Genomic DNA, 14,293 nt, shown 5'->3' with positions numbered 1-14,293 from the left:
TAAGTGCTACTACTCGTGAAGAGTACTCACTTCCAGTGGGTAATGCCGCTTGCTGGACTTCTTCATCTAGGTCGCAAAACTGCTGCCAGAGATCGTTTAACTGATTTAGCTTACCGGAATAATAGCCGTCTCGGTGGCGTCGGTCGGCAGAATCCTTGCCATAATTCTTAATGAGCTGTTGGATTTTCCCTTGCAGCTTGTTTTGGGTGTCTAGTAATCGATTGTGTAAATCGATTCTTGTGTGACTTGGTGCCTCTATGAATAAGGTAGACATATTGTGTGTCTTGGAAAAAAAGAATCCTGTGAAGCCGGATAAAGCTGTGAGTCCTGTGAAGCTGGATGAAGCTGAGTATCCTGTGAAGCTGGATGAAGCTGAGTATCCTGTGAAGCTGGATGAAGCTGATGTTCCTGTGACGCTGGAAGAAGAAGCGTATCCTGTGAAGCTGGATGAAGCTGTGAGTCCTGTGAAGCTAGATTAAGCTGAGTATCCTCTGAAGTTGGATGAAGCTGAAGTTCCTGTGACGCTGGAAGAAGAAGCGTATCCTGTGAAGCTGGATGATGCTGACGTTCCTGTGAGGCTGGAAGAAGAAGCGTAACCTGTGAAGCTGGATGAAGCTGACGTTCCTGTGACGCTGGAAGAAGAAGCGTATCCTGTGAAGCTGGATGAAGCTGACGTTTCTGTGACGCTGGAAGAAGAAGCGTATCCTGTGAAGCTGGATGAAGCTGTGAGTCCTGTAAAGCTGAATTAAGCTGAGTGTTATGTGAAGCTGGATGAAGCTGACGTTCCTGTGACGCTGGAAGAAGAAGCGTATCCTTTGAAGATGACGTCCCTGTGACACTGGAAGAAAAAGCGTATCCTGTGGAACTGGATTAAGCTGACGATCCTGAGACGCTGGATGACGAAGCGTATCCTGTGGAGCTGGATAAAGGTGACGATCCTGTGCCGCTGGATGACGAAGCGTATCCTGTGAATCTGCATGAGCTATGGTTTCCAGGGCAAGTGGGTGTAGTGAACTTAACGGGTCTTCTCTGGTGGGAAGGGGGTTGCTTGAGTGTGATCCTTTGTTGGTAAAGGATCACGTCGGGGTCACCAATGTTTCCAGGGCAAGTGGATAATGAGCACTTGTCGCTGGCACGGAGACGCTTTGATGGCAGGACGATCGCGTCGCGGCAATGGTAACGATGGTTACTGCGATGCCGGACCACAGGCGATGCTGGAGCTGCGCTGAGGGTGAGCTAACGTGGTTAGCTGCTAGTTGAGATAGTGTATTACGAGCCCTATTCCCAGATGTAGGAAGTAGAACCGCGGAGTTATGAGGTGTGTTGATAACTGATTTATTCTTCATTGGATGTCTTCACGGAAGTTTAGTGTAATGATAGGTGAAATAAGCTTCATTCTAAAGTAGGTCAGGGAATTATGATTATGGTAGCAGTTTGTGTAGTTGGCTCGGCTAACAGTGCAACATGTGCTGACTGCATTGGCGCGTCAGTGTGCCGTTAAGTCGGTGAGACGGTGAGTTAGTGGACATATAATATGCTGATCATATGCAGTGGGTGCTACTGAGCGCCTGGTACTGTGCCCAACTTGGCTACTGCATGATTTGTTGGGTGTGGTCATGTTGAGCACCTTTGGGTACGAACAGAAGGTGTTATAAATTCTAAAGCGGTTCTAACTTGTGAAAATGTTCGTGGCTTCCCTGTGGGCCCACAATAGTTCAATTCTCTCTACTCTTGCCTGAATGAAAATCTCACCCTTGATCACTTTGTTAATAGCAATGAAATAATTATTTGGCGCTAAAAAAATTCCACATGCTAGCGTTCAAATTGTATTTACCCTTCAGTTCCAAAAAACAAGTAACACTTGTAGTTAGTTACAATTGTATGGGATGTCCGGCTTTTACAAGTAAAATTTAAAATGAAAATTTGTCGAAGTCATTCGGGATTTTACTTCTTCTTTATAGTCATTTGTAGTATGGCCTATGACTAGCCGCTGACACGTCCCACGTGAAATCACTTGTTAAATTCAAAATATGTCCCGTCAGTTTTCACTTATGAAATCACCTGCAATGAACATTTCCAATGAGTTTTCACGTATGAAAAAATAGAGTTTAAAGTACATACATTTTTATTTATTTTTAAATTCATTTTAATTAAATAGTGTAATTTTGGTTTTCTGTTAAAGGACAATCATTGTTCGTAAGTCCTAGTACTCAGATCGGCTAAGAATTTCACTAATCGAAAAATCGTATTCCTTGTAATGTGACCGCAGTATTCAAAGTTCACCCGTTATGCATGTAGCATGGTCTTACTGTCAAGCAGCTGGGTTTGTTTTATTAACAAACGAAAAATTGAAGGATTTTAAAAAGACGAGTCTGCTGGTGCTAAAAGAAGTTCAAATAAATGGAATGTTCAAAGGAGGTTTTAATTTATGTTAATAAGTTGTTTAAGGCTTCCTTCCCTTGTCACGGATCCTTCGCCATTTTCTCCGCGCCATTTGCAGTCCAACATGGGCCTTGATGGAGCTGCAGGAAGTCGCCCAGCATCCTGGCAATGACTGTTAATGGCTCCTCCAGATGTACCTTAGCGGGGGACCTTATTTCCTCCACCCTATAGAAGCCAGAGTGTCCTGCAGCTTTATCTTCCATGAAGCTGGTGGTGGTGGAGTCCTGTGGTTCCCCAATGGTGAGCTCGTCGGAGACCGTATTACTGGTGGTTCTGACGATTCTCCACCTTGCAAGCGCGCCGCTCATTAAACGTCAGTACACACCTTAACGTTAGAATTTCCGTTAGTGCATCTGCTGAATTTTCCAGAGCAGCTAGAAACTGCTGGTCTAGTTTTCTTCTGATAAGAAAACACAGGATTGGATCCCAGGATTTTGTGCTGACATCGAGGTTTTTAAGAGTACTCATTGAGTTTTTTATAGTATCATGTAAGGCCCTTTGTTTGGCGCAAGGAGCCGTCTATAGGCTTATGGTCAATAATTTTTGTTATTGCGGCCAATACTAGTATTTTTCCGTTATGGTACCTGGCCTTCAAACGCAACCAGGTGTCGTCAGAGCACCATGTGAAAAGACTGTGTCTGTCAAAACATTCCTCGCTTCACCACGAAGCGAACTCTGTAGAACATGCAGTTTTTGACTGGCCAAATATGGTTTCTTATGTACCAATTCCACAAAGAGATCATGGAATTGTGGACAGTCTAGATACTCGCCGTTGAACTCCGGAATGCTAATTGCCGGAAGTGCCAAGTTTAGGCCCATTGGCGCGTTGTTTTCTCGAAGCAGGTTCATTTCGTATTCCTCGTATAATGTGTGAAATTGAGCTAGCTCTGCTTCTGCCAGAGCTGCGGCCCCAGGTGTGCTGTCCAATTCGTCGTGCGCTTGCCTCAGTAACGCCTATTGGAGATCCAGGTGCCTTTGTAGGGCTGGGGTGACGGTTGGGGCGTTCGAGGCTAATGTTAATGATGACTCCAATTCGGTGCATCTTCTCTGCAACTGTCGGATCACCATGTCAATTGCGGAATCTGCTTTGACTTGATCTCTTCTTGTGATCTTGATGTTGGCCGAAGTTCGTCTCGGGGCCTTCGGAAGCCCGCTTCCAGTCGGCAAGTTGTCCAGAAAGATATTTTAATATTTTTCGACCAGCTCCTTAAATGCTACTACTCGTGAAGAGTACGCACTTCCAGTGGGTAATGCCACTTGCTGGACTTCTTCATCTAGGTCGCAAAACTGCTGCCAGAGATCGTTTAACTGATTTAGCTTACCGGAATAATAGCCGTCTCGGTGGCGGCGGTCGGCAGAATCCTTGCCATAATTCTTAATGAGCTGTTGGATTTTCCCTTGCAGCTCGTTTTGGGTGTCTAGTAATCGATTGTGTAAATCGATTCTTGTGTGACTTGTTTCCTCTATGAATGAAGTAGAAAACAAGGAAGAACGCTATAGTCGAGTACCTCGACTATCAGATACCCGTTACTCAAAGGGAAATGGAGATATGCAAGCAGCAAAGCGAGATTAAAATGCGCCACCTACCGGCGATAGACAGATTTAAGCGTTATGGGCGTTAGAGTGGGCGTGGCAAATTTATTTTTGGATCAATCGATAGGTATTGACGACACCAATACATTTCCGTTAAAATTTTTTATCTAGCATGCAAATTGTGGGCGTCACAGGTTTTCGCGGTTTGTGGGCGTTTAAGTGGGCGTGGCAAACTTTTTTTTAGGTCAATCGATAGTTATTGATGAGAACAATACATTTCAGTTAAAATTTTCTATCTAGCATCAAAACTGTAGGAGTTACAGTTTTGGGCGGTTTGTGGGCGTTAGAGTGGGCGTGGCAGTCTACTGAAACAAACTTGCGCTGCGTAAGAAGCTCAGGAATCTGTACGCCAAATCTCGATAGCCTAGCTCTCATAGTTTCCGAGATCTCAGCGTTCATCCGGACAGACAGACGGACAGACGGACATGGCTAGATCGACTCGGCTAGTGATCCTGATCAAGAATATTAATACTTTATGGGGTCGGAAACGCTTCCTTCTGCCTGTTACATACTTTCCGACGAATCTAGTATACCCTTTTACTCTACGAGTAACGGGTATAAAAAGAATCCTGTGGAGCTGGATGAAGCTGTGAGTCCTGTGAAGCTGGATTAAGCTGACATTCCTGTGACGCTGGAAGAAGAAGCGTATCCTGTGAAGCTGGATTAAGCTGACGATCCTGTGCCGCTGGATGACGAAGCGTATCCTGTGAAACTGGATGAGCTATAGTTTCAAGGGAGAGTGGATGTAGTGAACTTAACGGTTCTTCTCACCAGTCAGTGTGATCCTTTGTTGGTAAATGATCACGTCGGGGTCACCAATGTTTCCGGGGCAAGTGGATAATGAGCACTTGTCGCTGGCACGGAGACGCTTTGATGGCAGGACGATCGCGTCGCGGCAATGGTAACGATGGTTACTGCGATGCCGGACCACAGGCGATGCTGGAGCTGCGCTTAGGGTGACCTAACGTGGTTAGCTGCTAATTGAGATTGTGTATAACGAGACCTATTCCCAGATGTAGGAAGTAGAACCGCGAAGTTATGAGGTGTGTTGATAACTTATTTATTCTTCATTTGATACATGCTTATATACTACTTGGAACACGGAAGTTTAGTGTAATGATTAGTGAAATAAGCTATATTCTAAAGTAGGTCAGGGAATTATGATTATGGTAGCAGTTTGTGTAGTTGGCTCGGCTGACACTGCAACATGTGCTGATTGCATTGGCGCGACAGTGTGCCGTTGAGTCGGTGAGACGGTGAGTTAGTGGACATATAATATGCTGATCAGTGGGTGCTACTGAGCGCCTGGTACTGACACTGAGTTAGTGCGACATGTAATATGCTGATCAGCAATCCTCATATGCATTGGGTGCTACTGAGCGCCTGGTACTGTGCCCAACTTGGCTACTGCATGATTTGTTGGGTGCGGTCATGTTGAGCCCCTTTGGGTACGAACAGAAAGTGTTATAAATTCTTAAGCGGTTCTAACTTGTGAAAATTTTCCTGGCGTCCCTGTGGGCCCACAATAGATCAATTCTCTCTACTCTTGCCTGAATGAAAATCTCACCCTTGATCACTTTGTTAATAGCAATGAAATAATTATTTGGCGCTAAAAAAATTCCACATGCTAGCGTTCAAATTGTATTTACCCTTCAGTTCCAAAAAACAAGTTACACTTGTGAATTGTAGAAAATAAAATGCGTTTACAGAACTCTGGCGACGCAGGCATGTACTTTAGTGTCATCCCGCTCTTACAAAGATGGAGCATCGACAATGTATGATAATTGTAGTTGCAAATAAACTCTTCATGTGAACGTACGCACGGCGGCTTCAGTTATAAGATTTGCCAGCTCAATATGAATCACCTTGTGAATACCGCGGGACATGTCACCTGGCACGAGTGAAGAACAAGTGACACTTTATACAGAGAATTGTATGGGATGTCCGCTTTTTCACAAGTGAAAATTCAAATGAAAATTAGTTGAAGTCATTCGGGATTTCACTTGTTCCTTATACTCATTTGTAGTATGGCCTATTACCAGCCGGTGACACGTCCCACGTAAAATCACTTGTGAAAATCAAAATGTTTCCCATGAGTTTTCACTTACGAAAACACCTCCAAGTGACATGTCCCACCTGAAATCACTTGTGAAATTCAGAATATTTCCAATGAGTTTTCACTTATGAAAATATAGAGTCTAAAGTACATACATTTTTATTTATTTTTAAATTCATTTTAATTAAATAGTGTAATTTTGGTTTTCTGTTAAAGGACAATTTTTGTTCGTAAGTCCTAGTACTCAGATCGGCTAAGAGTTTCACTAGTCGAATAATCGTATTCCTTGTAATGTGACCGCAGTATTCAAAGTTCACCCGTTATGCATGTAGCATGGTCTTACTGTCAAGCAGCTGGGTTTGTTTTATTAACAAACGAAAAATTGAAGGATTTTAAAAAGACGAGTCTGCTGGTGCTAAAAGAAGTTCAAATAAATGGAATGTTCAAAGGAGGTTTTAATTTATGTTAATAAGTTGTTTAAGGCTTCCTTCCCTTGTCACGGATCCTTCGCCATTTTCTCCGCGCCATTTGCAGTCCAACATGGGCCTTGATGGAGCTGCAGGAAGTCGCCCAGCATCCTGGCAATGACTGTTAATGGCTCCTCCAGATGTACCTTAGCGGGGGACCTTATTTCCTCCACCCTATAGAAGCCAGAGTGTCCTGCAGCTTTATCTTCCATGAAGCTGGTGGTGGTGGAGTCCTGTGGTTCCCCAATGGTGAGCTCGTCGGAGACCGTATTACTGGTGGTTCTGACGATTCTCCACCTTGCAAGCGCGCCGCTCATTAAACGTCAGTACACACCTTAACGTTAGAATTTTCGTTAGTGCATCTGCTGAATTTTCCAGAGCAGCTAGAAACTGCTGGTCTAGTTTTCTTCTGATAAGAAAACACAGGATTGGATCCCAGGATTTTGTGCTGACATCGAGGTTTTTAAGAGTACTCATTGAGTTTTTTATAGTATCATGTAAGGCCCTTTGTTTGGCGCAAGGAGCCGTCTATAGGCTTATGGTCAATAATTTTTGTTATTGCGGCCAATACTAGTATTTTTCCGTTATGGTACCTGGCCTTCAAACGCAACCAGGTGTCGTCATAGCACCATGTGAAAAGACTGTGTCTGTCAAAACATTCCTCGCTTCACCACGAAGCGAACTCTGTAGAACATGCAGTTTTTGACTGGCCGAATATGGTTTCTTATGTACCAATTCCACAAAGAGATCATGGAATTGTGGACAGTCTAGATACTCGCCGTTGAACTCCGGAATGCTAATTGCCGGAAGTGCCAAGTTTAGGCCCATTGGCGCGTTGTTTTCTCGAAGCAGGTTCATTTCGTATTCCTCGTATAATGTGTGAAATTGAGCTAGCTCTGCTTCTGCCAGAGCTGCGGCCCCAGGTGTGCTGTCCAATTCGTCGTGCGCTTGCCTCAGTAACGCCTATTGGAGATCCAGGTGCCTTTGTAGGGCTGGGGTGACGGTTGGGGCGTTCGAGGCTAATGTTAATGATGACTCCAATTCGGTGCATCTTCTCTGCAACTGTCGGATCACCATGTCAATTGCGGAATCTGCTTTGACTTGATCTCTTCTTGTGATCTTGATGTTGGCCGAAGTTCGTCTCGGGGCCTTCGGAAGCCCGCTTCCAGTCGGCATGTTGTCCAGAAAGATATTTTAATATTTTTCGACCAGCTCCTTAAATGCTACTACTCGTGAAGAGTACGCACTTCCAGTGGGTAATGCCACTTGCTGGACTTCTTCATCTAGGTCGCAAAACTGCTGCCAGAGATCGTTTAACTGATTTAGCTTACCGGAATAATAGCCGTCTCGGTGGCGGCGGTCGGCAGAATCCTTGCCATAATTCTTAATGAGCTGTTGGATTTTCCCTTGCAGCTCGTTTTGGGTGTCTAGTAATCGATTGTGTAAATCGATTCTTGTGTGACTTGTTTCCTCTATGAATGAAGTAGAAAACAAGGAAGAACGCTATAGTCGAGTACCTCGACTATCAGATACCCGTTACTCAAAGGGAAATGGAGATATGCAAGCAGCAAAGCGAGATTAAAATGCGCCACCTACCGGCGGTAGACAGATTTAAGCGTTATGGGCGTTAGAGTGGGCGTGGCAAATTTATTTTTGGATCAATCGATAGGTATTGACGACACCAATACATTTCAGTTAAAATTTTTTATCTAGCATGCAAATTGTGGGCGTCACAGGTTTTCGCGGTTTGTGGGCGTTTAAGTGGGCGTGGCAAACTTTTTTTTAGGTCAATCGATAGTTATTGATGAGAACAATACATTTCAGTTAAAATTTTCTATCTAGCATCAAAACTGTAGGAGTTACAGTTTTGGGCGGTTTGTGGGCGTTAGAGTGGGCGTGGCAGTCTACTGAAACAAACTTGCGCTGCGTAAGAAGCTCAGGAATCTGAACGCCAAATCTCAATAGCCTAGCTCTCATAGTTTCCGAGATCTCAGCGTTCATCCGGACAGACAGACGGACAGACGGACAGACGGACATGGCTAGATCGACTCGGCTAGTGATCCTGATCAAGAATATTAATACTTTATGGGGTCGGAAACGCTTCCTTCTGCCTGTTACATACTTTCCGACGAATCTAGTATACCCTTTTACTCTACGAGTAACGGGTATAAAAAGAATCCTGTGGAGCTGGATGAAGCTGTGAGTCCTGTGAAGCTGGATTAAGCTGACATTCCTGTGACGCTGGAAGAAGAAGCGTATCCTGTGAAGCTGGATGAAGCTGACGTTCCTGTGTCGCTGGAAGAAGAAGCGTATCCTGTGAAGCTGGATGAAGCTGACGTTCCTGTGTCGCTGGAAGAAGAAGCGTATCCTGTGAAGCTGGATGACGAAGCGTATCCTGTGAAGCTGGATTAAGCTGACGATCCTGTGCCGCTGGATGACGAAGCGTATCCTGTGAAACTGGATGAGCTATAGTTTCAAGGGAGAGTGGATGTAGTGAACTTAACGGTTCTTCTCACCAGTCAGTGTGATCCTTTGTTGGTAAAGGATCACGTCGGGGTCACCAATGTTTCCGGGGCAAGTGGATAATGAGCACTTGTCGCTGGCACGGAGACGCTTTGATGGCAGGACGATCGCGTCGCGGCAATGGTAACGATGGTTACTGCGATGCCGGACCACAGGCGATGCTGGAGCTGCGCTTAGGGTGACCTAACGTGGTTAGCTGCTAATTGAGATTGTGTATAACGAGACCTATTCCCAGATGTAGGAAGTAGAACCGCGAAGTTATGAGGTGTGTTGATAACTTATTTATTCTTCATTTGATACATGCTTATATACTACTTGGAACACGGAAGTTTAGTGTAATGATTAGTGAAATAAGCTATATTCTAAAGTAGGTCAGGGAATTATGATTATGGTAGCAGTTTGTGTAGTTGGCTCGGCTGACACTGCAACATGTGCTGATTGCATTGGCGCGACAGTGTGCCGTTGAGTCGGTGAGACGGTGAGTTAGTGGACATATAATATGCTGATCAGTGGGTGCTACTGAGCGCCTGGTACTGACACTGAGTTAGTGCGACATGTAATATGCTGATCAGCAATCCTCATATGCATTGGGTGCTACTGAGCGCCTGGTACTGTGCCCAACTTGGCTACTGCATGATTTGTTGGGTGTGGTCATGTTGAGCCCCTTTGGGTACGAACAGAAAGTGTTAAAAATTCTTAAGCGGTTCTAACTTGTGAAAATTTTCCTGGCGTCCCTGTGGGCCCACAATAGATCAATTCTCTCTACTCTTGCCTGAATGAAAATCTCACCCTTGATCACTTTGTTAATAGCAATGAAATAATTATTTGGCGCTAAAAAAATTCCACATGCTAGCGTTCAAATTGTATTTACCCTTCAGTTCCAAAAAACAAGTTACACTTGTGAATTGTAGAAAATAAAATGCGTTTACAGAACTCTGGCGACGCAGGCATGTACTTTAGTGTCATCCCGCTCTTACAAAGATGGAGCATCGACAATGTATGATAATTGTAGTTGCAAATAAACTCTTCATGTGAACGTACGCACGGCGGCTTCAGTTATAAGATTTGCCAGCTCAATATGAATCACCTTGTGAATACCGCGGGACATGTCACCTGGCACGAGTGAAGAACAAGTGACACTTTATACAGACAATTGTATGGTATGTCCGCTTTTTCACAAGTGAAAATTCAAATGAAAATTAGTTGAAGTCATTCAGGATTTCACTTGTTCCTTATACTCATTTGTAGTATGGCCTTGTGTGTGTAGTATCACTTGTGAAAATCAAAATGTTTCCCATGAGTTTTCACTTACGAAAACACCTCCAAGTGACATGTCCCACCTGAAATCACTTGTGAAATTCAGAATATTTCCAATGAGTTTTCACTTATGAAAATATAGAGTCTAAAGTACATACATTTTTAGTTATTTTTAAATTCATTTTAATTAAATAGTGTAATTTTGGTTTTCTGTTAAAGGACAATTTTTGTTCGTAAGTCCTAGTACTCAGATCGGCTAAGAGTTTCACTAGTCGAATAATCGTATTCCTTGTAATGTGACCGCAGTATTCAAAGTTCACCCGTTATGCATGTAGCATGGTCTTACTGTCAAGCAGCTGGGTTTGTTTTATTAACAAACGAAAAATTGAAGGATTTTAAAAAGACGAGTCTGCTGGTGCTAAAAGAAGTTCAAATAAATGGAATGTTCAAAGGAGGTTTTAATTTATATTAATAAGTTGTTTAAGGCTTCCTTCCCTTGTCACGGATCCTTCGCCATTTTCTCCGCGCCATTTGCAGTCCAACATGGGCCTTGAGGGAGCTGCAGGAAGTCGCCCAGCATCCTGGCAATGACTGTTAATGGCTCCTCCACATGTACTGCCGTTGAACTCCGGAATGCTAATTGCCGGAAGTGCCAAGTTTAGGCCCATTGGCGCGTTGTTTTCTCGAAGCAGGTTCATTTCGTATTCCTCGTATAATGTGTGAAATTGAGCTAGCTCTGCTTCTGCCAGAGCTGCGGCCCCAGGTGTGCTCTCCAATTCGTCGTGCGCTTGCCTCAGTAACGCCTATTGGAGATCCAGGTGCCTTTGTAGGGCTGGGGTGACGGTTGGGGCGTTCGAGGCTAATGTTAATGATGACTCCAATTCGGTGCATCTTCTCTGCAACTGTCGGATCACCATGTCAATTGCGGAATCTGCTTTGACTTGATCTCTTCTTGTGATCTTGATGTTGGCCGAAGTTCGTCTCGGGGCCTTCGGAAGCCCGCTTCCAGTCGGCATGTTGTCCAGAAAGATATTTTAATATTTTTCGACCAGCTCCTTAAATGCTACTACTCGTGAAGAGTACGCACTTCCAGTGGGTAATGCCACTTGCTGGACTTCTTCATCTAGGTCGCAAAACTGCTGCCAGAGATCGTTTAACTGATTTAGCTTACCGGAATAATAGCCGTCTCGGTGGCGGCGGTCGGCAGAATCCTTGCCATAATTCTTAATGAGCTGTTGGATTTTCCCTTGCAGCTCGTTTTGGGTGTCTAGTAATCGATTGTGTAAATCGATTCTTGTGTGACTTGTTTCCTCTATGAATGAAGTAGAAAACAAGGAAGAACGCTATAGTCGAGTACCTCGACTATCAGATACCCGTTACTCAAAGGGAAATGGAGATATGCAAGCAGCAAAGCGAGATTAAAATGCGCCACCTACCGGCGGTAGACAGATTTAAGCGTTATGGGCGTTAGAGTGGGCGTGGCAAATTTATTTTTGGATCAATCGATAGGTATTGACGACACCAATACATTTCCGTTAAAATTTTTTATCTAGCATGCAAATTGTGGGCGTCACAGGTTTTCGCGGTTTGTGGGCGTTTAAGTGGGCGTGGCAAACTTTATTTTAGGTCAATCGATAGTTATTGATGAGAACAATACATTTCAGTTAAAATTTTCTATCTAGCATCAAAACTGTAGGAGTTACAGTTTTGGGCGGTTTGTGGGCGTTAGAGTGGGCGTGGCAGTCTACTGAAACAAACTTGCGCTGCGTAAGAAGCTCAGGAATCTGTACGCCAAATCTCAATAGCCTAGCTCTCATAGTTTCCGAGATCTCAGCGTTCATCCGGACAGACAGACGGACAGACGGACATGGCTAGATCGACTCGGCTAGTGATCCTGATCAAGAATATTAATACTTTATGGGGTCGGAAACGCTTCCTTCTGCCTGTTACATACTTTCCGACGAAACTAGTATACCCTTTTACTCTACGAGTAACGGGTATAAAAAGAATCCTGTGGAGCTGGATGAAGCTGTGAGTCCTGTGAAGCTGGATTAAGCTGACATTCCTGTGACGCTGGAAGAAGAAGCGTATCCTGTGAAGCTGGATGAAGCTGACGTTCCTGTGTCGCTGGAAGAAGAAGCGTATCCTGTGAAGCTGGATGAAGCTGACGTTCCTGTGTCGCTGGAAGAAGAAGCGTATCCTGTGAAGCTGGATGACGAAGCGTATCCTGTGAAGCTGGATTAAGCTGACGATCCTGTGCCGCTGGATGACGAAGCGTATCCTGTGAAACTGGATGAGCTATAGTTTCAAGGGAGAGTGGATGTAGTGAACTTAACGGTTCTTCTCACCAGTCAGTGTGATCCTTTGTTGGTAAAGGATCACGTCGGGGTCACCAATGTTTCCGGGGCAAGTGGATAATGAGCACTTGTCGCTGGCACGGAGACGCTTTGATGGCAGGACGATCGCGTCGCGGCAATGGTAACGATGGTTACTGCGATGCCGGACCACAGGCGATGCTGGAGCTGCGCTTAGGGTGACCTAACGTGGTTAGCTGCTAATTGAGATTGTGTATAACGAGACCTATTCCCAGATGTAGGAAGTAGAACCGCGGAGTTATGAGGTGTGTTGATAACTTATTTATTCTTCATTTGATACATGCTTATATACTACTTGGAACACGGAAGTTTAGTGTAATGATTAGTGAAATAAGCTATATTCTAAAGTAGGTCAGGGAATTATGATTATGGTAGCAGTTTGTGTAGTTGGCTCGGCTGACACTGCAACATGTGCTGATTGCATTGGCGCGACAGTGTGCCGTTGAGTCGGTGAGACGGTGAGTTAGTGGACATATAATATGCTGATCAGTGGGTGCTACTGAGCGCCTGATACTGACACTGAGTTAGTGCGACATGTAATATGCTGATCAGCAATCGTCATATGCATTGGGTGCTACTGAGCGCCTGGTACTGTGCCCAACTTGGCTACTGCATGATTTGTTGGGTGTGGTCATGTTGAGCCCCTTTGGGTACGAACAGAATGTGTTATAAATTCTTAAGCGGTTCTAACTTGTGAAAATTTTCATGGCGTCCCTGTGGGCCCACAATAGATCAATTCTCTCTACTTTTGCCTGAATGAAAATCTCACCCTTGATCACTTTGTTAATAGCAATGAAATAATTATTTGGCGCTAAAAAAATTCCACATGCTAGCGTTCAAATTGTATTTACCCTTCAGTTCCAAAAAAACAAGTTACACTTGTGAATTGTAGAAAATAAAATGCGTTTACAGAACTCTGGCGACGCAGGCATGTACTTTAGTGTCATCCCGCTCTTACAAAGATGGAGCATCGACAATGTATGATAATTGTAGTTGCAAATAAACTCTTCATGTGAACGTACGCACGGCGGCTTCAGTTATAAGATTTGCCAGCTCAATATGAATCACCTTGTGAATACCGCGGGACATGTCACCTGGCACGAGTGAAGAACAAGTGACACTTTATACAGACAATTGTATGGGATGTCCGCTTTTTCACAAGTGAAAATTCAAATGAAAATTAGTTGAAGTCATTCGGGATTTCACTTGTTCCTTATACTCATTTGTAGTATGGCCTATTACCAGCCGGTGACACGTCCCACGTAAAATCACTTGTGAAAATCAAAATGTTTCCCATGAGTTTTCACTTACGAAAACACCTCCAAGTGACATGTCCCACTTGAAATCACTTGTGAAATTCAGAATATTTCCAATGAGTTTTCACTTATGAAAATATAGAGTCTAAAGTACATACATTTTTATTTATTTTTAAATTCATTTTAATTAAATAGTGTAATTTTGGTTTTTTGTTAAAGGACAATTTTTGTTCGTAAGTCCTAGTACTCAGATCGGCTAAGAGTTTCACTAGTCGAATAATCGTATTCCTTGTAATGTGACCGCAGTATTCAAAGTTCACCCGT

General features: G+C 43.9%; 1 protein-coding gene across 3 annotated transcripts in view; it reads left to right on the top strand.

Moving 5' to 3' along the window:
- Nucleotides 1–13,119: 13,119 nt before the first annotated feature.
- Nucleotides 13,120–14,293, top strand: part of LOC139354873 (uncharacterized) — a 127,152-nt gene continuing 125,978 nt past the window's right edge. Inside the window, exon 1 of one of the 3 annotated variants that reach the window (XR_011605716.1) lies at nt 13,120–13,171. The gene's annotated coding sequence lies outside the window, so the exon portion shown is untranslated. The remainder of the gene's footprint in view (nt 13,172–14,293) is intronic. The other 2 variants (XR_011605715.1, XM_070999098.1) reach the window with 2 other exon arrangements.

Source organism: Drosophila suzukii, unplaced genomic scaffold (genome assembly GCF_043229965.1).
Source record: "Drosophila suzukii unplaced genomic scaffold, CBGP_Dsuzu_IsoJpt1.0 scf_4, whole genome shotgun sequence".
In the NCBI taxonomy this organism is placed as follows: Eukaryota; Metazoa; Arthropoda; class Insecta; order Diptera; family Drosophilidae; genus Drosophila; species Drosophila suzukii.
This window is presented reverse-complemented; position numbering and strand designations above follow the sequence as displayed.